Source organism: Sceloporus occidentalis, unplaced genomic scaffold (genome assembly GCF_023333645.1).
Source record: "Sceloporus occidentalis isolate IW3139 unplaced genomic scaffold, rSceOcc1.0.p SCAF_1, whole genome shotgun sequence".
NCBI classification, from domain to species: Eukaryota; Metazoa; Chordata; class Lepidosauria; order Squamata; family Phrynosomatidae; genus Sceloporus; species Sceloporus occidentalis.
The window spans coordinates 194650489-194676144 of record NW_028316981.1 but is presented as its reverse complement, the minus strand read 5'-3'; the positions used below and the strand labels follow the sequence as shown (position 1 = coordinate 194676144).

At 42.1% G+C, this 25656-nt stretch overlaps 1 protein-coding gene across 2 annotated transcripts in view; it reads left to right on the top strand.

Moving 5' to 3' along the window:
- Positions 1 to 3677: 3677 nt before the first annotated feature.
- The window catches only part of LOC149323170 (leucine-rich repeat and immunoglobulin-like domain-containing nogo receptor-interacting protein 2), an 813307-nt gene continuing 791328 nt past the window's right edge, over positions 3678 to 25656 (top strand). For both annotated transcript variants that reach the window (XM_089510227.1, XM_089510218.1), the window contains exon 1: positions 3678 to 3914. The gene's annotated coding sequence lies outside the window, so the exon portion shown is untranslated. The remainder of the gene's footprint in view (positions 3915 to 25656) is intronic.

The following is a 25656-nucleotide window of genomic DNA, read 5'->3' as shown; positions in this document are numbered from 1 at the left end:
CATCTTTAAAGGTTGTGTCACAGATGTAATGTCAGTAGGTGTCACTTGCCAAGCAACCAGGTAACATCTGCTGAGGCCCCCTCTTCTTGTTGTTGTGCACCTTGGTGTATTGGTTGGATTGTTGGGCTACAACTCTGGAGACCAGGGTTCAAATTCCCAACTCAGCCAGGAAACACATTGACTGGAGCTTGGACAAGTCACACCCTCTCAGCTTCAAGGGAAGGTAATGGTGACCCTCCTCTGAACCAACCTTGCCAAGCAAATCTCCATTATAGTGTGTTTTTGTGTGCCTTTGAGTTATTTCTGGCAACCCTAAAGCAAACCTATCGTGGGGGTTTCTTGGCAAGATTGGTTCAGAAATTTTGTCCTTTCCTTCCCCTGAGGCTGAGAGAGTGTGACTTGCTCAAGGTCACCCAATGGATTTCATGGCTGAGCTGGGAATCGGACCCTGGTCTCCATTCTCATCCCATCAAACCACTGGGCCCCTCTTCTACACTGCCCTTCAAGTGCAGAAGAAGTACAAGACTCATCTCTTTTCACTTTGGCAACCCTATAATCCAGGCTGGCCCCTGCAAAAATTCACACCTACATGAATCCATCCCAGGAAGAGGTTCTCTTTTTCCAGGACAGGTCCTCCATGCCATCCTTCTCTCCAGGAGGCATTCCAAAAGGTCCTCCCTTTGGAGCATAGTTAAGAAACCTACTCCACTCTGGGCCCCATAACAAACTCCAACTCCCTGAATTCCATACCACTGAGCCAAAAAAGAGTTAAAGTCGTGCCAAAGTGGGTTATTTTTCCAGTGTGGATTCAACCTTAGGTGCATCCACACTGCAGACACAATGCAGTTGGACATCGCTTTAGCTGCCCTGGCTCAATGCTAGGGACATCTGGGAACTGTAGTTTTAGGAAACAGCCTTGTCGCTCAGAGAGCCCTGGCACCATAATCAACAATGGTTCCCAGGATTCCCTAGCACTGAGCCAGGGGCAGATAAAGCAGTCTCAAACTGGATTGTTTCTGCAGTGTGTTTTGGACCTAAATTGATATTTTGAGCCTGAGTGGCATAGGTTGCATCTGCACTGGAAAAATAATCCGGTTTGACACCGTTTGAACTGCCAGGGCTCCATGCTGTGGGATTCTGGGAATGGTAGTGTCTTGTGGTGCCAGAGCACAGAGCTCGGCCATGGAAACCCACTGGCTGGAGTTTGGGCAAGTCACACTCTCTCAGCCCAAACCTCCTCAGAACCAATCTTGCCAAAAGAAAACCCCAGAAGTTGGAAATGGCTTGAAGGCACACAAAAAATGGCTTTTGTCAGTAGCTAGGTTAGGCTGAAAGAAGGGTATTTGGCCAAAAAGAGGATCCAGAGAGCTCTGCAGAGAGTTAAATAGCCTTTAATAAAGAAAGAAAGGTCATAAACCACCTTGACATTGACAGGAGGCATGTTCTTCTTATTGGGTGCCTTCAAGTCATTTGGACTTCAGGCTACCTTTAAGTAAGGGGTTTTCTCGGCAGGTTTCTTCAGGGGGGCGGTGGGTTGCCATTGCCTTAGAAGAGGCTGAGAGGGTGTGACTTGCCCAAAGGTGGCCCAGTGGGTTTGATGTTGTGGAAGCGGGATTCGAATCCTGGTCTCCAGAGTCCAACGCTGTGAGTCTCAGGGAGATCCTGGGCTCGGTCCCACTACGATAATCTCTGAATCCTGATTCGGTGTATATGCCCCTAGTTCCCACTGAAAATCGATTCTGACCCTCATTGGATCGATTCCATCAGGAATAAAGCGGAGCAGACGCAAAAATTTGGGTGTAAGTTCTGCTGAAGAAGAAAGTGGGCTCCATGCCTCCCAAATCCAGGCACCTCCTCCTCCAGAATTGGGATGTTCATGAAAGGGGTGCCAAACAGGCGTGATCCCAATGGCGCTGCCCGGCACCAGGACGAATGAGCCCCGCTCTGCTTAGGGGGATCATTCTGGTTGGCATTTTGCGGAGGGGACATCTGTGGTCCTCCTGAGGCTGCTGTGTTGGAAAGGCATGGAGGCGGGTCTCTTGGCTCGTCTGCATCGGATCCTAGGATCGATGAGGGTCAGGAATGCCTCTCCTCTCCATCCAAGGACTAGTTCCTCCCCTCCTTCGCAAAGGAAGGGAGCAAATCGGATCCTCCGCCAGCGCTGCCAAGGAGGAGGAGGAGGAGGAGGGGAGGGATTGTCAACCATCTCTGGGCATCTTTTCCTCTCCTGCTGGTTGCATACGCACTGCAGAAATAATCCAGTTTGACACTGTTTTCACTGCCAGGGCTCCAGGTAACAAACTGGATTAAATCAGAAGTACAGATGAAGCCAAAGAAAGCTCAGTGGTTCAAAACACACTGCGATGTCCCATGTTTTTTTTTTCTGGAATGCCCTACATTTTGTAGACCCTGCAGAAACAAATCCAGTTCGAAACTGCTTTAACTGCCCCTGGCTGGGTGCTGGGGAACTCTGGGAATTGTAGAATCCAAAGATCTAGCCCTGTTTTAGTCTGTAGAGAGAGCTTTGCAACTAAGGTCCAAAACACACTGCAGAAATCATCCAGTTTGAGACTGCTTTAACTGCCCCTGGCTCAGTGCTAAGGAATCCTGGGAATTGTAGTTTAGTGTGGCACCAGAGTGCTCTCTGACAGAGAAGGCTGAATGTCTCACAAAACTACAGTTCCCAGAATACCCTAGCATTGAGCCAGGGCAGTTAAAGCGGTCTCAAACTGGATTATTTCTGCAGTGTGTGTTAGGGACCTACCTGTCTGGGAATTGTAGTTTATTGTGGCCCGGAGCTCTCTCTCTGATAGGGAAGGCTGCCTGGCTCACAAAATACAGTTCCCAGGATTCCCTAGCATGGGATGTGGATTATTTCCTCAGTGTCCCCAAACAGACCATTCCATCGCATGGAGCCAAAAAGTGGGCTCAACCCGGATTATCCAGTGCAGTGCAGACGTCCTCCGACCCTCCCCATCTCCTCAGAGGAGGGACTATCACAAAAACAACACCTTGTTTGCAGAGCTCTGGTGCCTCAACAAACACCAGCTCCCAGAATTCCATCGCCTTGAGCCACAGAATAGAGTTAAAGCGGTGCCAAAGCGGGTTATTTCTCCAGTGTGGATGCAGCCTGAGAGAAGAAGAAGCAGCAGCGAGGAGGGATGGAGGCGAAGAAGGAGTTAAACGGCGGCGCAGAGGCGGCTGCTCTTGCTCCTGCGAATGGGAAAAGCCAGAAGGAAGGCTAACAAGAAGAAGACGCCTTGGCAGCCCTTGGAAAGCCAGAGCCCGGCTGGGGGCTTCCTTTCTCTCTTTTTCCCTCCCCTTTTCCCCTCCTCTTCTTCTTTCTGCTCCTCTGTTTTTTGGGATGCCGGGGCTCTTCTTCTTGTTGTTGTTCCTGGTTGGAAAGTTTCCCCCCTTTTTGATTCCCTCGCCTTTTGGAACCCTTGAAAGGTAAAGAAAGAGGAGCAGGCTTCCTTCTTCTTCCTTCAGAGAAGAGGCAGAAGAAGAAAGAGAAAGAGGGGATTGGAAGAGGAGGTCGGGAGAAGGGTAACCCCTGCCCTGGTGAAGAGAAATACATCAACATGGAAATAATCAAGCCCGGTTTATAGGGAAAGCGAGAGGCTGATGAGGAGACACCTTCCTTCCTTCCTCAGTGCTTCCTTAGAAGTGAGGGAAGGTCTCCTCTTTTTGGAGGAGGAGGAGGAGGAGGACCCTTGGCTCCCTTTTGGGCTTCTTCTTTTCTGCTTGCGAAGAGGATTGCTCCATCGCTTTTTGGCGCCTGGGAAGGACCCCGGGTGGGATTAGAAACCAAGACCTTTGGAGGAAGGCAAGGCAAGGAGAAGAAGAAGAAGGACTTCAAGGCTTGGGTTGGGCTCCTTGGGGGAAAAGAAGGACCTCGCGGAGGAGAGCTTCAGGTAAGGAAGCGGGCTAGATTATACGGCTGCAGCCACACTGCGGGAATAATCCGGGTTGACGCCGCTTTAACGGCATGCTGTGGAATCTTGGGGGGGGGGGGGGGTTTGCTGGCTTTACAGCTCAAGTCTCCTAAGAGAAGAGGAAAATATCTCTGTCGAAAATGGCCAGGAGAGAAAGTTGTGGCATGTTTTATTTTAAAAAGAGGACAGGCTGCAGAAGGGGGAAATGGAGGGAGGGAGAAAGGAGGAGGAGGAAGGGGGGGGGGGTTCAACCTCTTGGGATTTTTAGGGTGCCCCCTCTCAGCCTGGAGTCCCTGTTTGATTGCTTTCCCCCTTGGCTTTATCCCTATTGAAGGAGGTGAGAGGACTGAGGAGGTTTCTTTTTTAGTCCCAAAGTACTGTGTCACCATGTGTAGGATTCCTCTTTCCCTGAATGGAAAGCCCTGCCCGCTCGCCTAGGCTTGCATCCAGATTGGAGAAATAACCCAAACTGGGTTATTTCTGCAATCTGGATGCAATCCTGGGTTCCTTTCTCCATCCAAAGAGGTGTTTTCCAACCGGCTGCGCTTCCCTTTCCGTCCGCCAGATGGCGTCCCTTCACGAGGAAGCCGCCTTTGGAGACGAGAGGGCTGGTGCCAGCCACACCTGAGGGAGGGAAAGCAGGTGCTGGGTGATGGTGCCTCTGCTGTGTGTGTCTCCATTTCTCCCCTATGGCCTCCTCCTTTCCAGGCTTACCATAGCTCCAGGTTCATAGAAACCAGTCCTCTAACCGTTCCCTACATTTGAGGTAGTTGACCCACACCAAGCTTATTATGCCACGATCCAGCCATTGGTTGTTTCTTGACTTGGTTGGTTATGAGCCATTGGTTGCCTGAGAACTCTTTTACTTTGGCTGGAATGGTCACCCCTCTGGAATCATTGAAGGGTCTAGAAACCATAAAGCCCTATGCAGAACAGCTAAGGAAGCTGGGGATGTTTAGCCTGGGAAAGAGAAGGTTAAGAGGTGATATGATAGCTCTGTTTAAATATTTGAAGGGCTGTCATATTGAGGAGGGAGCAAGCTTGTTTTATGCTGCTCTAGAGAACAGGATCCGGAACAATGGATGCAAGCTAAAGGAAAAGAGATTCCACCTCAACATTAGGAAGAACTTCCTGACAGTAAGGGCTGTTCGACAGTGGAACACACTCCTTCCTCGGAGTGTAGTGGAGTCTCCTTCCTTGGAGGTCTTTAAACAGAGGCTGGATGGCCATCTGTCAGGGATGCTTTGATTGAGAGTTCCTGCATGGCAGAATGGGGTTGGACTGGATGGCCCTTGTGGTCTCTTCCAACTGTATGATTCCTTATCAGTGACATAACTACCTTTGTGTGCAGCTATGACTTTTATGTGCTTCTCTCAAAAGCTCACCCGGCTCTCTTCTCTCTGGGGAAAGGGATCAAAGGAACAGCCAGAGGCAGTTTGGAAACATAAGATCACAGAAATCATCTCCTTCAGTACTTCCCCTTTTGCCATGTCTTAATTTTGACCATGCAACAGCTATCCCCCACCATCCCCCCCAAAATTAATTGCTATAATGGTACAAAGAAAGATGGTGCACTTGGCCAGAAGGATATAAAGAGAGAAGTGACTCTTGGCTTTTTGACTTCTTCTCTGAGGGACAGTGATGGTGTGTATGTGTACACACAAATATGCACATAAATCTGTGCACTTTCCTACTTAACATGGTCTTCAGAGATCTTGATCCTTACATTTCAGCTCCTCATGCCAATTTGCCTGTGCCATGCTGGCAAAACCTAGACCCTCTCCTACCCACCCCCAGTTGTTAAAACCTTCCCTCCCTCCTATCATCTCTCTCTTTTTCAAATTACTCTTTCAGATATGATCCAATTCTTCCTTCCCAGATGCTCCCCTGTTCCTCCAATTGTTTGCCATAGGCAGTGTTGAGGAACTCCCTTTCTCACCTGGGTGTACATTTTCAGAAGGGAGCAAGAGACAGAAGTGAGGTTACTGTTCCACAAACCTTTGGATTTGGAGTGAATACGGAGGGATGAAGCTGGTTGTTGGGAAGATTCTGAAGGAAGCTCACATTGCTGCAAGAAAATATTGGCCCCCCCTTCTTATCAGCGATTGAGCTGGATGCCTTGTTTCTTCAGGCACTCTGCCATCAAGCTCCAGGATGTTGGATGCATGGTACCCAGGAGACAGGGAATGTATGTACATCTATAAGTATTCAGCTCTATCCTTATCTTTACAGTTGGGTGTGCTTCTATGTCAGAATCACTGCATCCTTATACTGAGTGACTACTCAAATGTGGTCAGGAAAAGCTTTTGAGACAGTTACCTGGGCAGATTTAGGGAGTTAAATTGGCTTCCTTCAGGTAGCCCTGGTTTCTTGTGTTTGGGTTGCTGGGTGGGGGTAACAGTAATTGAAAAAGGCATATTGTTCCTTCCATGCTTTCTAATAAATAGGTAGGAGTCAAGGCAAATGATTCAAATGGAGAAGAGGGGATTTAAATAAGTTGATTAAAAATCCATTTTAGAAGGAATAGGTTTTTTAAAATGTTCTCAGTGAATTTATGTTGTTCTATTATTTGATTTATTATTTTAATTGTAGGTGGACTGAGGTGGGTGGGGTGTAAGCCAGTGATGGAGCTTTGGGCTGCAATCTTGTGTATACTTACATGGGAGTAATTCCCCATGAACTCGGTAGGATATACTTCTTAATATACATGATTATGTGGGATAATGTACTAATATTAATGAATGGAATTGGTGAAGGTAGCAGAAACCTTTCCAAGTATCTTTAGTATGGTGAAGATGGTTCATGTGCAGTGCAGTGCACAGTACATTTTTGTACTGATTTATCTGGCAAAATGCTACATAAAAACTCTTCTCTTTCTAGAATTAGGGTCTAAAATGATGTGATCTTAAGGCATGCCACACATCTGTGTTGTATGGAGTAATATGCAGGAGCCTTCTAGCAAATACAGATGTTTTCATTGACACTTGTGTGTTTTGTGTGTGTGTGTGTGTGTGTGTGTGTGTGTGTGCATGAGAGAGAGAGAAAAAGAGAGAGAGAGCAGGATGGCTTAATCCTCCACCAGTATTTTTTGTGAATTACTGGGATGGCTTTGCCCAGTCAATACCAAAAAGTTTTCAATTTCTGCAGTGCTTGTGGAATATTGTTTCATGTCATCTGCAATAATGATGTTATTGATTGTCCTCATCAGAAACCTGTCTGTAGCTCTCTGATAAAAGGCTTAAAGATAGCAGGTATTGGTTGATGTAAGTGGCATGAAGTGTGTGTGTGTGTGTGTGTGTGTGTCAGTGCAATGCTGTCAGAAAAGTCGTCATTTAAAAATCCCCGAAGCAATGCTTTCATTTCTGTTTCATTTAAAAAGGAAAGCTAAATTCCATTTGTGACTTTGCTGAATAATTTAATCCTAAAAAGAGCTGAAACCTGAGTGGCTTGTCAAAAAATAAGAGGGAGGGTGCCAGGCAGGCACATGTTGAGTTACCTGCAGCTTTCATGTGGAAAAGAGTGTTCTTCATTTTTGTTCCAAATACATTTAGTATACATATTTGTGAAGCTTATCGCGTGGGGGCTGTTCTTAAAGCAAAAAGTGACCAGTAAAAGAGTGAGCCAATGTTGGAGCTTTGCTTAAGGGGGTGGGATACAGAACTCCATCAAATGTGCTGTATAATAGGAACGCTCTCGTCTCAGTGGGCAGTAATTGGGAACCCATGGGCACACAGGAAAGCACAGCCCTGAAAGGAGTTTGAAGGGAAGAGGAGACCAGTCTTCACCATGCTGACTCAGAATGGAGTGCTGTTGAGTCTTGTGCATGTTTCTGCAGAATCAAGTTCTGCTTTGTCCAGTGGATAAATGGGTATAGCATGACAGGTAAATGAACATAGGGCTGCAGCTTTAGAGAAAAGTATCCATCTATAAAGCTTAATCTCTTTGACTTTTCCTCACCATCCAAGTGGCACTGTTCTATATTAAACCAAAACGTTCGAGGGAGTACATCCATAAAAAATGTTCCTTACAACAAAAGCAGTTTTGCTGCAATTTAAAGCCCAGTGCCTTAGCTCTTGCACCTGTTGATCATTTTATATATTTTTTTGCAAAAAACTTTGTATTTCCTTTAAAAAAATTAAGCATCTGACATACCCTCCAATGTTACTCATAATACATGTATAAGTAATTAAGTTTGGCTGTAGTGTTGCTTTTAAATTCCTGAAATTTCTCTCACATACTGAGTTGTTGACACAGAATAACTAAATACACTATAATGTATTTTTTCCTCCTGTGCAATTGGTGTTTCAGTATGATGACACATCTTGCTGTGTTTATTTTATTTCTAGATATTCTGTGTAAGGGCTCTAGGTGGAAATGTTTTCCTATGTAGAAAGAGCAGAAGATATATGGAGTACTAGAGATGCTCGCTTGTGGAGAATAAGCTACCTCTAAGCCTTGTAATCCATTTAACAGGCAGCAATGAATTCAACTTTCTCTACAACCTGGGGAAATTCAGTTAAGTTGTAAATAACAATGGATGTGGCTTCAGAACTGCCCCAAAATGTCACTCTCCCGGAGTAAAAGAACAAGATGGTTCCCCCTCCCAAGACTTCACCACCTTTCTCCACTTCCCACCTTCTATGATGGCACTCTCAGTTTAATGGTAGAGCACTGATGGTTGTCTCAGTGGTTGCCAGTTGGTTTCTTTGACATGGTTTCACCTTCCTGGTTGCTTCTGCAGAATAGGGAGGGATACTGATGAATCAATCAGATTCAAAGCTAGCATGGATATGTAGGCCCAAGTGTGGTCCAAGTTTGTTGTGGTCTAAGTGTGTTGTACCTCCAGATGTTTTTGGACCCAACACCCATATTAGGTGGATAAGAGCTCCACTGAAAACCATCTGTGAAGGGCCATATTTTGCCCATCCCTTGACTTACAGGTTGTATTAGGAACTTTGCTCTCACTTTTTAGAGTGTTCTGAAGATTAAAACAAACTCACTGGCAGCAGGAATCTGAATGGATAAATATGTTGTACAGTTAATATTTTGACTTTGCTCTCACTTTTTAGCATGTTCCAGTGATTAAAACAGACTCACTGACTGATGGACTTTGAATAGTTTGTCCTGTCTTGGGAATCAGCTTGAATGGTCTTAAAAGCAGTTCAGCAAAAAATAAATGTAAGGGGAATGAATGTCCTGAATGATGTTTTTCTAGTGCACTTACTGCACTTCTAATGCAAGGATAATGCTGGCTTTTCTCAAAAATGGTGGCATCCTAGTTGCTGGACAGGTAGAAAGACCTTAATGTGATCCCTAGTGATGTCCCCATGGTGTCTTATATTAAGTTGCAAGTTATTTTTTTAACACTTGCTTTGGAAATTTGGTCAAATGTAAGAAGATGACAAAGGCAAACCACCTCTAAATTGATCTTGTCAAGGAAATCCCTTGATAGGTTTGCCTTTGGGACGCCATAAATTGAAAATGATTTGAAGGCACACAGCAACAAATGAATGTTTGCCTTCCTGCATGTTAAGAAGTGTGATCCCTTCCTTGTGCAAGATCAACTTGGGCTCTGCAGATGGTCATATTTTATGAAGAAAATTGAATTTCTTTTCAACCTGCTTGACAATTTAGCTTCTGTTCTAACCCATGGATGTTGAATTAAAAGGTGTGTGTGTAGCACATCATTCTTCCATGGGTAATATTGCATAGAGAGGCTTTTCTTCAGGGGCATCCTTCCTACACAATACTGTGAATAAACCATGTTGAGGTTGATGGGCTGCAGAGAGGAAAGTGTGCTCCTTCTGTTTACATCTATTAACTAATGCACCTCCCTGTCACCCCTTTCAAATACTTTAAATCAGCAATTCTTACTTGGGAGATAAAATAGTACTTTGGGAATGGAAATACAGTAACTAGTGCAGATTAAAATGCCTTGTGGGGATAGATATACCATCCTCTGAAGAACTGGTCTGAGAGTTGATACAAAATGACTTTCCCTGAGTTTGTAAATTACAGAACCTTCTATTTCATTGTCCTCAAAAAATCCCTCTGCTTTTTCTGGCCACAATGTTGTCTCTAAAGGAGAATGATTTGCTTTATTGGGGACCACATATAGTGTTAAATATAATATGCATTGCAAACTTCCTGCTGAGTACTCTCACTATAGTTTCCTACACATCGTACAACTGTCATCCCTAAACCACTTGAGTTTCTCTTTGCATATTGCTTAATTAGCTGGGTTCAATCTTTGTTTGCTTTGCAGATTTCAGTCACAACGCGTGGAACTGCTTGATATGTTTGAATGACATTTCAGTGACCCAATTTCAGTCAGAAGGATGCAAGCCAAGTGTTTTGTTTTTTGTTCCTGTCTCCTCCTCCCACTTCTTTCTCCAAAAAAAAAAAAAAAAAAAAAAACAGCCTATGAAATAATATCTGCAATGTTTATTTACCATCATACTTACCAGAAATGTGCATCTGATGAGAAACTAATCTTGAATTCTCTTTGAACGTTGATGGTGATATATCTCTGCTTTGTGGAGGAGCGTCATTCTTCTGTGGATGCCCCTGCTGACTATGTTATTGTAATGCTGCTTGTAAAATTTATGCTGGGTGAGAGGAATTCTGTGGTGCCTGTACCTTCAAGGAGGATTTACAAGAGCAACTTGTCTGCTCTTCTCACTACAGTAGACAGCCATGGCTGTGTTTATTGAGGGTTTGTGGGTGAAAAGAAATGTAATGGTTCTTTCTGATGTGTGGCTGGACCTGAGTGTCCTTTTCGTGAATGGAATGCTTCCTTCTGTTTGTGATAGGGGCTGGAATCTAGTTAAAAAAAAAGGATGTTCTGATTCTTGTGAAACAGTTGCAGTGTCCAAAGAGCCACTGGGGAAAAGAGAAATCAGCAAGAATAATGTCCCTTCACGTTCTTCAAGGGAATTATGGGTAAAGATCATGGATTGCAGCCATTTGTTGAAAATAGAAAGCTTCATTGAAGCAGGAAAAAGATGCAGCCTCTCTTGAACCAAAATACTTGTGTTTTTGTAAATGAATGTATCCACACCGCACAATTATAGCAGTGTTATGCCACTTAAATTGCCATGTCTCCAACCTATGGGTTCATAGGATTTCAAGAGTTATTTAAAAGGCACTAGGGTACTTGGAAAAAGAGGGATTAAGGATTAAAACAGTTTAATTCTGTAGTGTAGACAGGCACTCTGAGTACCTTGGGAACTGTGGACTAATGTTCATTCTTCATAGAATGAAGCCATGACAGCTAAAGTGGTACCAAACCACAATAATTGTGTAGTATGGATACACCCAATGTAAGTTTGAAACAGTTGTACTTAGGTTTGAAGGCCTTGTTTCTGAATAAGCATGGTTACAATCCAACTGTTACTTCTCAGTCAAGACTAGTAGGAAGTGAAAATTGTTCTATACTATTGCATTTTCCTTTTCCTTTTTTAAACAGTTCATTGTGTTGCATGTTGTAAAGGGTTTCCTCAAAGCTGAGTCAAATGCCATTACTTAGACCATAGGTGACATTGTCAGTCTAGAGCAGAATTATGTTTTTGCTATCAAAATGGATGTGATTAAATGAGACCTGACTCCCTTTCAGTACTTCCACATTGTCTAAATAAAGACATGGGACTTTTAGCAGAACTTTCAAATTTCTGTCATAATGGAGAAGTGAGTATGCATGAGGGAGATGAATGTAATTCTTAATAGACAAACAACTGGAGGTGTATCTCAACTGTAAGTAAAATAGTGGAATATGAGCTTCTAGTTTCTTATATTACAGACTGTAGATAGATGCAAAACGTTGCTGGGGAAGGCCTTGAAAAAAGTAGCATTGCATTATATATCTGCCTCCTTACCAACAGAATAAACAGCCCAGTAGAAAAATCATTTGGTAGGTAATAAAAATTTGAAAAGTAATTTCTACAAAAGGCTTCAAATGTTCAATACGTTTTTCACTGTAGGAAAGACTTTTCCCCATCTGTTACTTTTTCAAAGAGAGTAAAGATAGAACTGCAGTCATTTTACAAAATGATGTATAATTTAGCTCTAGTTTAGCAGTGGTAGATAAACTGAAATACGAGGCACAAAAATGGCTTATATCTGTAGTTGTGAGATCTCCTCAGCACAGGAAGCACCCAATGTATCAGAAGCTGGAGAAGTATCATAGTGACAAAACTGAAAAAGTGAACATTGCATAAATTGGAGAAGTGGAATATCTGGATGTAAATGGCTCTCCCCTAACCCCATACTGAACAAACATGAGAGCCACAGTGTAACTATGAGAAATTTTGCTTATGGCTATGAACACTACACTGTTGGACTGTGGAATCCAACAAGTCATAGCTGTTAATGTATCCATCAACAGGGAGAACATTCCCCACACCAGCCTGATTTTAGCTACCCCTTTCACTATAAGAAAGTCAGTATTTTGTGGTGATTTGGGGGTCAAATCTCCATTCAGCCATGGAAATCTAATGGGTGACATTGGACAAATCACAGCCTAAGATGAAGGCAATGACAAAACTCTTGCTAAGAAAACTCTACAATGGAGTCATCATCGGTCACAGTTCACTTGAACACACATAACAACAACTCACTGTAATGATGTAGCAAATCTTAGATGGAGAGGGATGGTCCCTCTAGATAACCTGAACTGTCTGCTCATCAACAGGTATCTGATCTTTATTTATTTATTTTATTTCCTTTCTCCTAATATGGAGTCCAAAGCAATTTACAGTATAAATCTATGGGGCCTTGTTGGTCATGACTTTCTGGCTATAGAACACATGGGTCAAATAATATCGTGTTACTACTAGAAATAGTTTGTCCTTGCCAAGAACATGCTATGGTAGATTTAGGAATCATGTGGCTCTATAGATTTTGTTGGACTGCTTCACCATTGGCTATGCTGATGAAGAGAGTTGCCTTCCAGCAAGAGCTAGAGGGCCTCATGATTTGAACTCCTGCCTTAAAACCCCAAAACGTTTCAATGATATTTTTGGAATTTCTCAGTAGAGTCTGGGACATACCTAAAATGGTCCATGCCAGATCCTCCTTTGGAAGAGGAGTGGTAGTGAATTTGTAAGCCTATCATCCCAACGTTTAGTGTATATACTCATGTATAAGTATAGAAATTTTAGTCAAAAATTGTTTGTTGTTGATCATAAGGCAAAGCTATCATGGTGTTTTCTTGGCAAGTTTGGTTCAGATGGGATTTGCCATTGGTTCCCCCCCCCCCCTTTCTAAAAAACAAAACAAAACTGGGTAGATTATCCACAGCTCATTGTATGTACTGTGCTTTGACTCTTATCAAAAAGGAATTATCCCCTTCTCTGAGTAAAGTGCCAAATGGTGAGAGCTTAGTCCATCACAAGAAAACCTAAAAGAATCACTGACTCCTACTCTCACTGCTTTTTGAATGCCTGGATGGGAAAATGGTGGTGGCAGCTCTTTAGCACTACCCCTCAAGAAGTGCCAAGAGGAATAGGCTTTGAAGGATTTATATAAGGCATTTGTGTATGTTTGTCAGCTTTCCTGGGTTAAAATCAGGCAAATTTATCTTATTAAAAGTTAAAGGCTATAATTACTACCAATGTAGTCACCTTTGCTTTGTTTTGCCCTTTTTTGGGACATATGTATTTTTTTGGCCCCACGTGTGCCTGGTCACTTCCCCCACACAACATAGAGGCATGATTTACCAAGGCTTCCTCCACATCCAGCCAGCCTTTTGGGGAGTTAAGCCTGCTAGAATTTTGTAAGTTCTTTGGCATTGTTTTCTTTTGCTTCATCCTTTACATCCTTTGTTACATGCCCCTGGGTTTTATACTCCACTTATCCATGGGTCATATCAAAATCCATAATTCTGGCCCCCAAACCTGCCCTCAGCCTATAATACATGTGGCTGACTTGTAGTTGAGTATATACAGTAGGAGTAAAATGACTTAATTTTTCAAGCTCACAGTCATGTCTTTAAAAGAAGGAGAGAACAAATAAGGACATGGCATTTTCAAGGCAGATGATATTAAACAGCCAAAGAAAGGACCCTTTATATTAGACCCCAAATCTCATCCCATTGAAATAGCTTGATCAGGTTTACTGTGATGAGTGAAGGTTAGAAAGGTTGGGAGCAACAAGACACTTTCTATCATGCCTCCCAAGTTATTGTGTGCTTAAGCCGTAATATAATATGATGTCACAACTAACCTGAAAGACAGGTGACAAGTACTTCAAAGTCAGATGTGTCATGTTCTATGAGTCAAGGAAGGATTTAGAGGATTTTAAATGCATACTGACTGTTTGGAAGGGGAGATGGTCTGAAGCATGAGTGGGAGAAAACAGGATGGGAAAGGAAGTTGTTAAAGTAGAGTGAAAGCTGGAGTAGAATGTCCTTGTATCTTTGCCTTTTAAAGCTGTTCATTTCAGAATGTATCTAGATAACTTCCTGCAGAGAATTTCCTTCTTCTCTGCTTAAAATACCCATTAGGAATTTAAAATATGATGTGCTTGTGCTCTAAACAAATAATGTGTTTGGTGATAGCCAATACTGAGGGAAACTTGGAAGTCAGATTCAAGTTTGTGCAAAAAAAAACCATGAACAAACATGTGCAGTTGTGAAGGCAACTCAAGGTATCTGCATGGCCACAGATGGGAGGTTTGTAAAAACAAAAACAAATAATAACAAGCAGACAATGAAATATGCTCCTAAGCAGAGTTTGGATTTTCATTATCTATGAAGACTCATGGCAGGTAAGTTCTCATGACTCTGCTTGCCTGAATGGGTGCCAAAGAAGTTCTAGTATTCCTAAACCAGGGTTGAGGTGCATGGTACTCTTCAGATGTTTTAGATGCTAATTCAAGCCCTAGCCATCCTAGCTAGTAAATAGACTCTAGAAGTTGAAGACTAAAGATAAAGGCACTAGGGTATCTAAACCTGCCGTACTCCAAACTGTACCTTCTTTTATCTTTGCTACCCAGTCTGTATTAGCTCAGTCCCATTTTCCTTTTTATTTTTGGTTAGTGCACAAATGTAGATGATACATTTTTCTGAGTTCCAACATAAAATTGCTTCTCATTCTGTTTCTTGTACTTGCCAAAGAGAAGAACAGTGACAGTTCTTGCCTAGAAATTCTGTGTCCAGAGTTGAATATATGTATGTGTAGCTTTCATGTTTTAAATGAAACTTGATAACTAATGAGTCTTTCTGGGGACTTCAGCAGTGCCTCTAGAAGGATGGTCAGCCTCAGTCTTTGGTATATCCCATGCAGAAGCAAAGTCTCTTTCTTTTGTGTTCTACAGGGAACTTATACAATGCAGTGGAGGAATAAAGCTTCTCATGCACATATGTAATCAGTAGTAACCATAGCAAGAGAGGTTTTTGGGGTGTGCATATACATGTGGTGGTGTTGGGAAGGAGTCTTCTCAGTGAAATACATCAAAGGGCCAAGTTACACATTTAACTGCATGTAATGCAGGCCATCTAGGATTTCATCATTTCAGAATTGCTGCAGGTGGTACATGTGTGGGATCTCCATGTTAAAAGAAGCTGCCTACTCCATGTGAAAATTAGCAGGTCTGGGGAGAATGTATGGCTAGAGTATACATGCTGGTATGCTGGTTTACTGGGAAGAAGGAGGACTGTCAAAGGGGGGCATTTTAATCTCATTTCCCCCCATTCCCTTTGATAAAAATGTAGACCATCTCCTCCATATATTAGCTTCTCTCTGCCTAGCTTTAGATACAGTTGAAATCTTTACAATGATCTTTGAGCCTTAAGAATGGGTAAAGTCTTGGCTTGAGTAGTGGCTATTAAAGCCAAAGTGAGGTAGTTGGGACCCTGGAGCTGTTCCATGCCCTAATTTGGGAAAAACAGTAATCTTCTGTCATCCCAATTTTTCAACTGCTTTTGAAATCTCCCAGTTTATCTCTCCTTATGCCACTTCCCCTGTTCGTTTCAGTTGTTTCAAACTGAGTTTGAAGTGCAAAAGTAGCTTGCATTTAGTGAACTCAATGGGAGGAGAGGAGAGGGAAAATCTTGGTCTCCCCAGTAGGCTAAGGCAAAACACAAACTGCTGCAGCCTTTCCTAGCTCATGTGTTTTTCCTCATGAATACTTTTTGCCATTTTGACCACACTCTGCTATTGCTTGTCCCCATGTGTCCTGGTTTTTATCTGTGAAGTGGTGGAAGATGTGTTGTCCCCTTCATGCATATGTGTGATCTATTCTAGGAATGGAGGAATAAAAGTTAGTAAAGTGCTATAAATGCAACACATGCCTGATCCCATGCATTCTCACTCAGTTGCTCAGGCAACATACAAAACTTTTATGGTAACAGAAACCTTGGGAATTTCAGGAAATGACGAAGGAAAATGCATCAAAAGAATCTTTTTGTTTCAGCTTTGGGTAGCCAACCTGTGATGAACCTGCAGCAGTTGCACCAAATTAATATTACAGCTCTGATGATTGGAAGAGGAGATGGAGTATAATCTTATGAAGGCCAGATGATGTAGAACTCTTTCATGGTGATACAGTATGTTGGATTTGATCTGCCCCATTCTGTTTGTGGCTCATGCTCTTCACAGGGAATCTGACTTTTAAAAAAAAAATGCAGCTGTAAACTTCATTGTGTACTGAGTGATACAGAAAGCCACTGTTGACCAGAAGAAGAAAAAGCCCTCTGTGATTATGAAGGCTTGTCTTGGATAGGTGATCTAGGTAGGATTGCTGACCTAGAAATTTTGCTTTTTCATGTGCATTCTGGAGTAAGGAAGTCTTGGGTCATTAAACTTAATGTACTTGTGCAGAATACTTCAGAAAATGGAACACGTGCCTAACTTTGGATGAAATTGTTTAATAGATTCATGCAAATTTTTGAAAAACCCTCTGGGGCAAAGCATAATTCTGTGTCCAGTCCCCAAGCTACTCTGCCTTGTAGTTGGGCATATGATCTAGCTGGGAAATGTATAATTCATATTTATGTGGCCCAGGGAGCTAACACGTTGTTTCTGCAAGCATTATGGACTATATGCTGAGATAATGAGTTACCATTATTATTCCAATTGTATTTCTAATGTATTATTTATATTGGTGCCAAATGAGAACTTTGTACATTGTGGAAGAATGATAAAATACGAGTCCTTGCCCTGAAGCAATCTTACTAGACTTCAGATAGGTAGAGAAGAGGTGGGACAGAATGGAAGCTGTGAAAGTCATGGCTGGGATATGTTCAATTCCTAGCATGTTAAAGCTGTAAAGTCAGTTAAACTCAAGAACACTTCCTGCTCTAGAGGCATGCATAAATATATTCACTTCTAAAATTATCACCATTGCTATCATCTCCCTCTTCCTAAACTATCTGGCAATTATAGTAGCATTATGATCATTGAGGGAAGATTCTACAACTTACTGTAAAAAACAAACAAACAAAAATCTGTGGCCAGTAAATAATATGACTATAAATAATAAATAAATTATGATTAGCAAACATTTGGGTGGGCACTATTCTAACGTGCCAGACATTTAGAAGCATTTGTAAATCATGGAAAGCCAAGAGGCATGGACTGCTATAACACCAAAGAATTAATGCAGTTTGACACTGCTTAAACTGCCATGGCTCCATCCTAAGGAATTCTGGGATTTGTAGTATGTTGTGGCACATTGTCTCCCTGACAGAGAAGGCTAAATATCATAGAAAATTACAATTTCCAGAATTCCTTAGCTTTGAGCCATGGCACTTAAATGGCATGATGTGGAAAAAGAAATGCTAGGTGTGTGCTTCACAACTGATATTATACCCATTGCTGTCTAAAGAAGGTCCATTGTATCCAACATCAAAAATTATTTAGCGGTACTACAGGATGAAAATAAAATGCAAGAAAATCAGGTAGTAGTAATTATATTGAAGCATCAGTTTTTGTTAAATAACCATGACAAACCTTCAGAAGGCACATAAAATTGATAAATATCCTGGCATTTTTAACACATATTTCCATTTAGATAAAAACCCATTATTATACCTGAGGAAAGAGGCTCCTCCCTCCCTAACTGTCATCTTTCGGCCTCTGAGGGGGAGAGAAGGCTGGCCCAGTACCATCAGGGGCTAGCCTGAAGAATGAGGCTCCTCCCTCCCCAACTGTCATCGCTCGGCCTCTGAGGGAGAGAGAAGGCTGGCCCAGTTCCATCAGGGGCTAGCCTGAGGAAAGAGGCTCCTCCCTCCCTAACTGTCATCGTCCGGCCTCTGAGGGGGAGAGAAGGCTGGCCCAGTACCATCGGGCTAGCCTGAAGAAAGAGGCTCCTCCCTCCCTAACTGTCATCATCCGGCCTCTGAGGGGGAGAGGAGGCTGGCCCAGTTCCATCAGGGGCTAGCCTGAGGAAAGAGGCTCCTCCCTCCCTAACTGTCATCGTCTGGCCTCTGAGGGAGAGAGAAGGCTGGCCTAGTACCATCGGGCTAGCCTGAAGAAAGAGGCTCCTCCCTCCCTAACTGTCATCATCCGGCCTCTGAGGGGGAGAGGAGGCTGGCCCAGTTCCATCAGGGGCTAGCCTGAAGAAGAAGAGCCCTCCCTCCGGTCCATCTGCCTTGGTCCAGGCCTCAGAGGGAGAGAAGAATGCTGGACCTGATTCCCTCCCTCCCTCACCATTCCCTTCTCCTTTTGTGTCGTGTCTTTTAGATTGTAAGCCTGTGGGCAGGGAACTGTCTGTTATCCCCTCTATTGTAAACCGCTCGGATTCCCAGTGATTGGGCGGTATATAAATAAAACCTATTATTATTATTATTATTATTATTATTATTATTATTATTATTATCTTGATTCAAGCAACAGAGAAAAGAATTGAGATTCTGGATAACACTTAATTCAACAGTTTCGTACCTTGTGTCTGAAATATTCTTGTTCAAGTACAACAACCTTAAAAGGAAGCAAAAGAAAATCCCGAGAGAATGAAATATTCTCCTACAAGTGTCTGAATATTGCCCATAATGATGCCATATTTCTGTCTGTTACTTGTTACCCAAAATGCAAGGATCCCAAGAGGGTACCTACAAGAAATATTCCAACGGGGGGGGGGGGGGGATTTTATTAGCTCATATGATGGCACCAACTAAAGTGGGAATCAAACCTATGTATAACGTTTCTGAGAAACAGAACCCGAGCATTCTGGTCCAATCTTAGTTTTATTTGCAGTCAAAGGGAATCACCAAGACACTCATTGACACATCCAAGAACTAACAATATAGAAGGTGGTAGAGAAAGCAACTTAAAGGGGTTGTAGAGGGCAATGCTGTACCAATTCCAGATCCTTAGCTCTGATCGGGGAAACACTGGGAGGTGGAAATTGCTCAGCTACTACCTTAGCATCATGGTATAGCCACCTTATACTGAGGAGTCAGGTTAGATATGGACAGCGTGCCTGTCTGAGACTGAATAGGTGGGTGCTTGAACAGGCATATTTATAGGGCAAAACAGGAGTCCTGGAGGAGGCTTTGGGATGTGAGTGGATTTTCAAAGGGGGAAGAATGGGCAAGGAAGTTGAGAATGACTTGGCTATCCATGCAGATATCCCTTGGACAAAGGAGTGTCACTCTTGGAAAGGAGTGTACTTGGATTCCTGTTTACTTGTAAACACAAGGCCTGTGATCCACCATCACTCCTATTACTGCAGGGATTGTGCAGATTCCAGCCTTGATTGATCTATCCTGGCTATATGCTCTTGAACTCCCCCATGCTAAGCCTCCCAATCTCTTTATATGGTAAGGCTAATTTCCCGCACTGGGACACCCTCACAACTATGTGCTCTGAATATCCTGTTTGATCTTGGTACAGATGAGGGATGCAGAGGGCCCGACTTTGGGGTAACATATTTTTTATAGAGACTGGTTTGTCCATGTGGAATGCAGAAAAGCATACATTACACAGGGTGATGAAAAAGTGGTTGTTCATAGATTATGCTGAAATTATTATGCCATACTACGATGATATCTGGACAGATATGAGAACAAGGCTGGCATTTGGGGCTTGTTGCAGGTTCTGGTCTCTGGTTTGTTTGTTTTTTAAATTATTCTTTACTATGTGGTCTGTTGCTGGTGAGCAACTGTTTTAGCTAACATGTAAGCTAGGTCAAATCATCTATCTCTTGCTAGCCATGTGAGTGGTAAGCATCTTTATCCAGGATGTTCTACTAATCATTGATGATATATTGGAATGTGGGTGACAAGTGTTGGAAGCGAAGTGGCATCAACACTTGTTTTCAATAATTAGAGAGAGCAAACTTTGAATCGCATGTCTTGTTTCATCTGTTTCTTGATCTGTGTAATTCAAGCCTATTTTGCTTCCTGCCTACAGTGGTCACTTCCCCTTCTTTCTAAAATGTTGGTTTAGTGTTATATGATCCTTTGATTCAGAAGAAAGTATCTTGAAAATCAGCATTGAGGGCTCTTCTACCAAAGTATAGGTCACTTTCTTTTTGTCTATCTACTTTCTTATCTCAGATGGATTTTTTTGCAACAATAAATGTAAGTTTTGTTTGGGTTCATCTACCCTGTAGAAATAAAGTTGGCCCTCTGTTTTTATGGTTGATCCATTCTGGACCTCCCCCCCAAAAAACCCCCCAGAGAATTGCAAATATTCAAGCCCCATAGGCTTGAATGGGGCATGCCCCCATGAGCTCACAAGGGATGCGTGCCGCAGAGACGCACCCCATTGAGGATAATGGAGGTTGCCCCTCCATGAAAAATCTAGAATGCAGATCTCAAGTCCACAAGAAAGGAGGGGCGACTGTAATGCCATTTTACTTTACTTTAACTGCCCTAGCTTCATCCTACAGATGTATAGTTTTGTGAGGCACTACCAGTCTTTGGCAGAGAAAGTAAAGACCTTATAAAGCCACCAATCCAAGGATTCCATAGGATGAAGCTACCATACTTAAAATGTTGTCATACTGCATTATTTCTACAGTGTAGATGCATCCTTTTTAACCTTACCAGAGCATCCTGCCCACTTTCTATCCTGTTTTATACCAGAATTACATTGCACTGGGGCATACTGCACTCTGTTTAATACCAAATATTCCTACAAGTGGTGCTTTGCCACTTACTCTTCTGGTATAGCCTATTTTAGATTATTCCTCTGTATCCATGCCGTCCTGTTTATTTGGTATTTTATTTCTCTGTGAGGCTATTGTAGTTTAAGAAGTGCTGGATGTTCCATTTCTTTAAATTTAAACAGGTAAAGATATACAACATTTTGTTGCGCGATGAGTCGGTGGGAGCTAGAATCATGTACCTGTAGATAAGATACTAAAGAGTAAAGACATACAACTGAGCATTAAAGTCAGGATTGTCCAAGCTATCGTATCCCCCATGACCATGTATGTGTATGAGAACTGGAGAGTGAAGAAAATAGATAAGAAAAGAATAAACTCATTTGAGATATGGTGCCGGAGAAGAGTGGTGAGGCTACCATGGACAACCAAAATGACAGACAAATGATTAAACCAAAATGAGGAAACTTAGGCTTTTGTATTTTGGCCACATCATCAGAAGGCATGAGTCGCTCAAAAAGACATTAATGCTTAGAAAAGTGGAGGGCAGTAGAAAGAGAGGAAGACCACACAGCTAATGGCTAGACTCAATTAGAGATATCATGCACCAGAATATGCAGGACTTAAGCAGAGCAGTGGTGGGTAGGAGGGCTTAGAGATGTGTCATCCACAAGGTCACCATGGGCTGGGGCCCTCAGGGGCAGTTAACAAGAACAAAGACTTCCAGTATGTGTTTTCAGCACCCTGGAAGGCCCTGAACTTCTTTTCTGCTCAGATTTGCTTGTAAAAATATCTGCCATGAATGCATCACACTAGTATGCATGCTGTTTAACATTTCACAGATGAAAACATGGACACATGTGGCTAAGAAACATGAAAGTGTGTTGAAGATAGCAAGAGTTACTAATGAAGAAGAGTGCAATGCTGAGCCTACTGGGAAGAGCGAGGTTCCATCCCCTCCTGTCACCACCCCCGGGTTGAGTTGATGGACTACAAACCACTTTTGCACTTTGAACTCAGCTTGCATGAATTAATGTAAAGTGAGGACAAAGAGGGAAAGTGGGAAGTAGTGAGTGAAACTGGGACGTATTAAAAGCCGGAAAAAGACCGGATAACAGAAGCAGTCAGAACTTTCCCTTTCAAGCCTGAAAGTTGAAGGATACAGGTTTGCTGGGAGGGGTATGGACATATGCTCCTTAGCTGTGAAGGAAACACGAATGGTAAATTACAACCTTGGCACTAGCCAATTGGAGCAAAGTCTGAAAAGGTAGGGGCTGCTTCCAGGAGTGAGTATATAGGGTTGAAAGGGTTGATGATGTTTCCTGTGCCCTGAGCATTTAAGAGCTGTTGACGCTAGGTTAGGCTGCTGTGAGGGGCAGTTAAAAAGGGTTTTAGGTACCCAAGAGAGGGACGAGGAGTGTCCATAATTAAATTGTTGTAGTGTCCTGCACTAGACATAGTGTTTGGTGACTAGTGGAGTCACAGGTAACCAGAAGGGTTATAAGATACAAAAGTTTAATAAAGGTTCTGTGAGAACATAGTCTGTAAGGAAACATATATAAAGCTATAGAGAAACAATTATAAAAACAAGCTAAAGAAACGGTTAAACTATGGCGCCATACAGACTGCCAAAATAAAGCTGCTTCAGGTCACTTTGGAGATATGCTGTTTAAATGATGCATGTGTCCTAAGAGTCCAGAAGCTGTGCCAAAGCTGTGTTCCAGTCCTTAGGACTGGATCGTGGCTTTGGTGTGGCTTCTGGACTCTTAGGACGCTTGCATCATTTAAACAGCATACCTCCAAAGTGGCCCGAAGCAGCTTTATTTTGGCCTATCTGTATGGGGCCTATGTAACTAATAAAGTATTTATACACCATATCTATTGTGAGTAACATCCACTAAAAGAGATATTGTATTCAGCCTGACTTGTAAATAAATTCGTTGCTTTGTTTCAACAAGCAGCTGTCTGAAGTGATTTCAGAAACATATTTAAAATGCTAACAACATTGAGAAAAGTCGTTTAGATATGGGACACATTAGATGGTATGTGGTTGTCAAAGAATAGTTGGTGCAAAGCAGTGTGTGGGGGATTTGGACTCCAGAGTGCTGGCATCTAAAGAGAGTTATAGTGCAGGAAACACTTAAGAAAGTCCCAGGTTTGAGTCTTGCAGTGAAGAATTGGTGGAATAGTGGCCATCATCTTCACATAATTGGGATCAAAAAGACCTATTGTACTGCCATCCAAATAAAGAAATTGGGTGGGTGAGTCTCACTTTCACAGGAATTCTGATCCTCTGTCCTTTCTTATGCTGTTCTATGACTGATCTTTGACTCTTTGACTCTTGGTCCTCTGTCCAGCTCAGAGCTCTTCCACAAGGAAGACTGATGCCTTATCCTAAATGTTGCAATGAGGAAAGTGACAAGAAGTCCATAGATGGCAGTTTACATGCAAATCCCCAGGACATGCCTTCATACTTTATATTTTAAGATAGATTGTAATAAGGAATAGCAGTTGGTGGTGGTGAGGGTCATACGCAAGAGTATTAACAGCTACACAAACAACTACACACACACACACACACACACACACACAAAATTGCTTGGCATCCCCCCCCCCCCCCCCGACAGTGAAATTTCTAGAGTCTTTTGGTCTTTCTGATAATAATCTGCATTTTTCAAAAAATAATTGAGGTTTTGCTACTTCATTTGATATTCCCACATTCTGAAACTCTACATCAAGCATCAGTAATTGTAGACAATGAGCATTTCAATTCAATGCCATCTTCAACAATTAAGAGGAGACAAGGTCTTTGAAACCTTATGATTCAGCAACAAATAAAGCTTTTAAAAGTTTTGTAGAATGTAAGGCTAAATCCAATCATTTTTCAATGGAATATCATTAGACTGAATCCCCAGCAATTGCCTTACTGGTAAAAATAGCCCATTGTATTAAAGTTTACATGTGGGGGGGAAACACAAAGAATTTTTCAGTGATGCAAATCAAAATTACCTCCCTGTGTATTCACAATGTATTTTATAAATATCACGCTGACTCTTGTAAAACACTTTTTTCTTAGCGGTTGAGCTATTCTGTATTACAAAAATCTGTTAATATCTACTAGACTTTGTATTTTTTCCAAAGCTCTTTTTATCTGTTTGTCTTTGTTCTCTGCTGGATATAGGCATAAAGTGTCAATGTTATTTTCAGCCGGAGTTTTTCAGGGAATTTTGTGATAAAGGCCAAAGCATAAATCCTCTGAAAGAGAGAATATTGATGTTACTTAGTGAATTACATTGCACGCCTAGTCTGTGTTGTTTGTCCTTTTGTTTTGATTTTTTTTAATTAAAAATGACAAGTTGGCTTTGGTGCCCACTGTATTTTACTGCTTTCTTCTTTGAGCAAGTGAACTAGTGTGTTTCATTACTCTACACTTTAATCTGGTTACTGGGAAAATGCCAACTGAAATTTCTCTGGTAGCCTCTCTCAGAACTATCTTTTTAGGCATCAAGAGTTTGAGGACTTTCAGGGTTTGGTTAGGTCCTGGTGTCTTTTCTGTTGTGTTAGCCTCAATAAAACAGTAATATGTTTGGTTGGTTTTAAGACATTTGTATAGCCTGCTTTACAACAAGTATGGAAATAGAAAGTTTGTGACAATTATGGTTTTATACTGGTGGCTATAAAATAGTGTTCTGGGATTTTGCCCTATGTTTATTAGGGAAACTTTGATAAGAAGATTTTCTTTAAAATAGCATACAATACTTTCCATGTAATGTCATATGGTGCCGGGGGGTATTTCTTGTGTTTTGGAACAGGGGTAAGGATTTGGGTGGATGTTAATGGACTAATGCTCCGATCATACATCCAAACTGGCTTGGGCTTGAAGAAAACTGGAGTAGATCAGCATCTGGTGGGCTACAAATTCTCCTGCCCTTTTCTGCAGCATAAACTTAATTTGTACTTGGAAAAATGAGACTAAACTGGATTAGACAGTCCTCTAGGAGTACTGAGATTATATTTGTAAAACAAGGATGGGTAACCTTTGTTTCTGCAGATGTTGGGCTACAAGTCTTATCAACCCTGAACATTTGATGTGGTGTCCATGGTTGATAGGATTTACAATCTAACAGCTTCTGGAAAGACAGTAGTTCCCTATCTGTGATCTAAAGCCTTTGTTGTGTCACCAGGACTCCTTGACAGCTGAATCATTATGGAAAAGGAAATATCATGATAGAAAATTTTCAAGAGATACAGTATATGTCAGGTAATCAGTCTCTTTTAGCACTTCTTATCACTCCTTTATAAAGGAGTGTTCAAGTTTTTCAAGCTGTTCAGTATGAGAGGCAAGACCCCTGCATTAAGGTTAGTGGTACCTTCATTAAACTTTGATTTCAAATGTTGGCAGGATTATGTGAATTGTCTGTGAAGGTACATCAACATGAGGAAATTGTTCACTGATTTGAACAGAACAAGAAACTGGAAAGCACGTGTTCACAGTGGAAGAGATAAAGGAAACAAAGTCCCACATGATGTTGATGGTCCACAAACCTCATTATCTTAAAAGACCCAATACGTTTCGGCCTTGTTACAAATTGGCCTTCTTCAAGGGTTATTATAAAATTAGTAAAAGTACATTTATTATAGTTGTGGTATTGGGACACACAAAAATCATTTC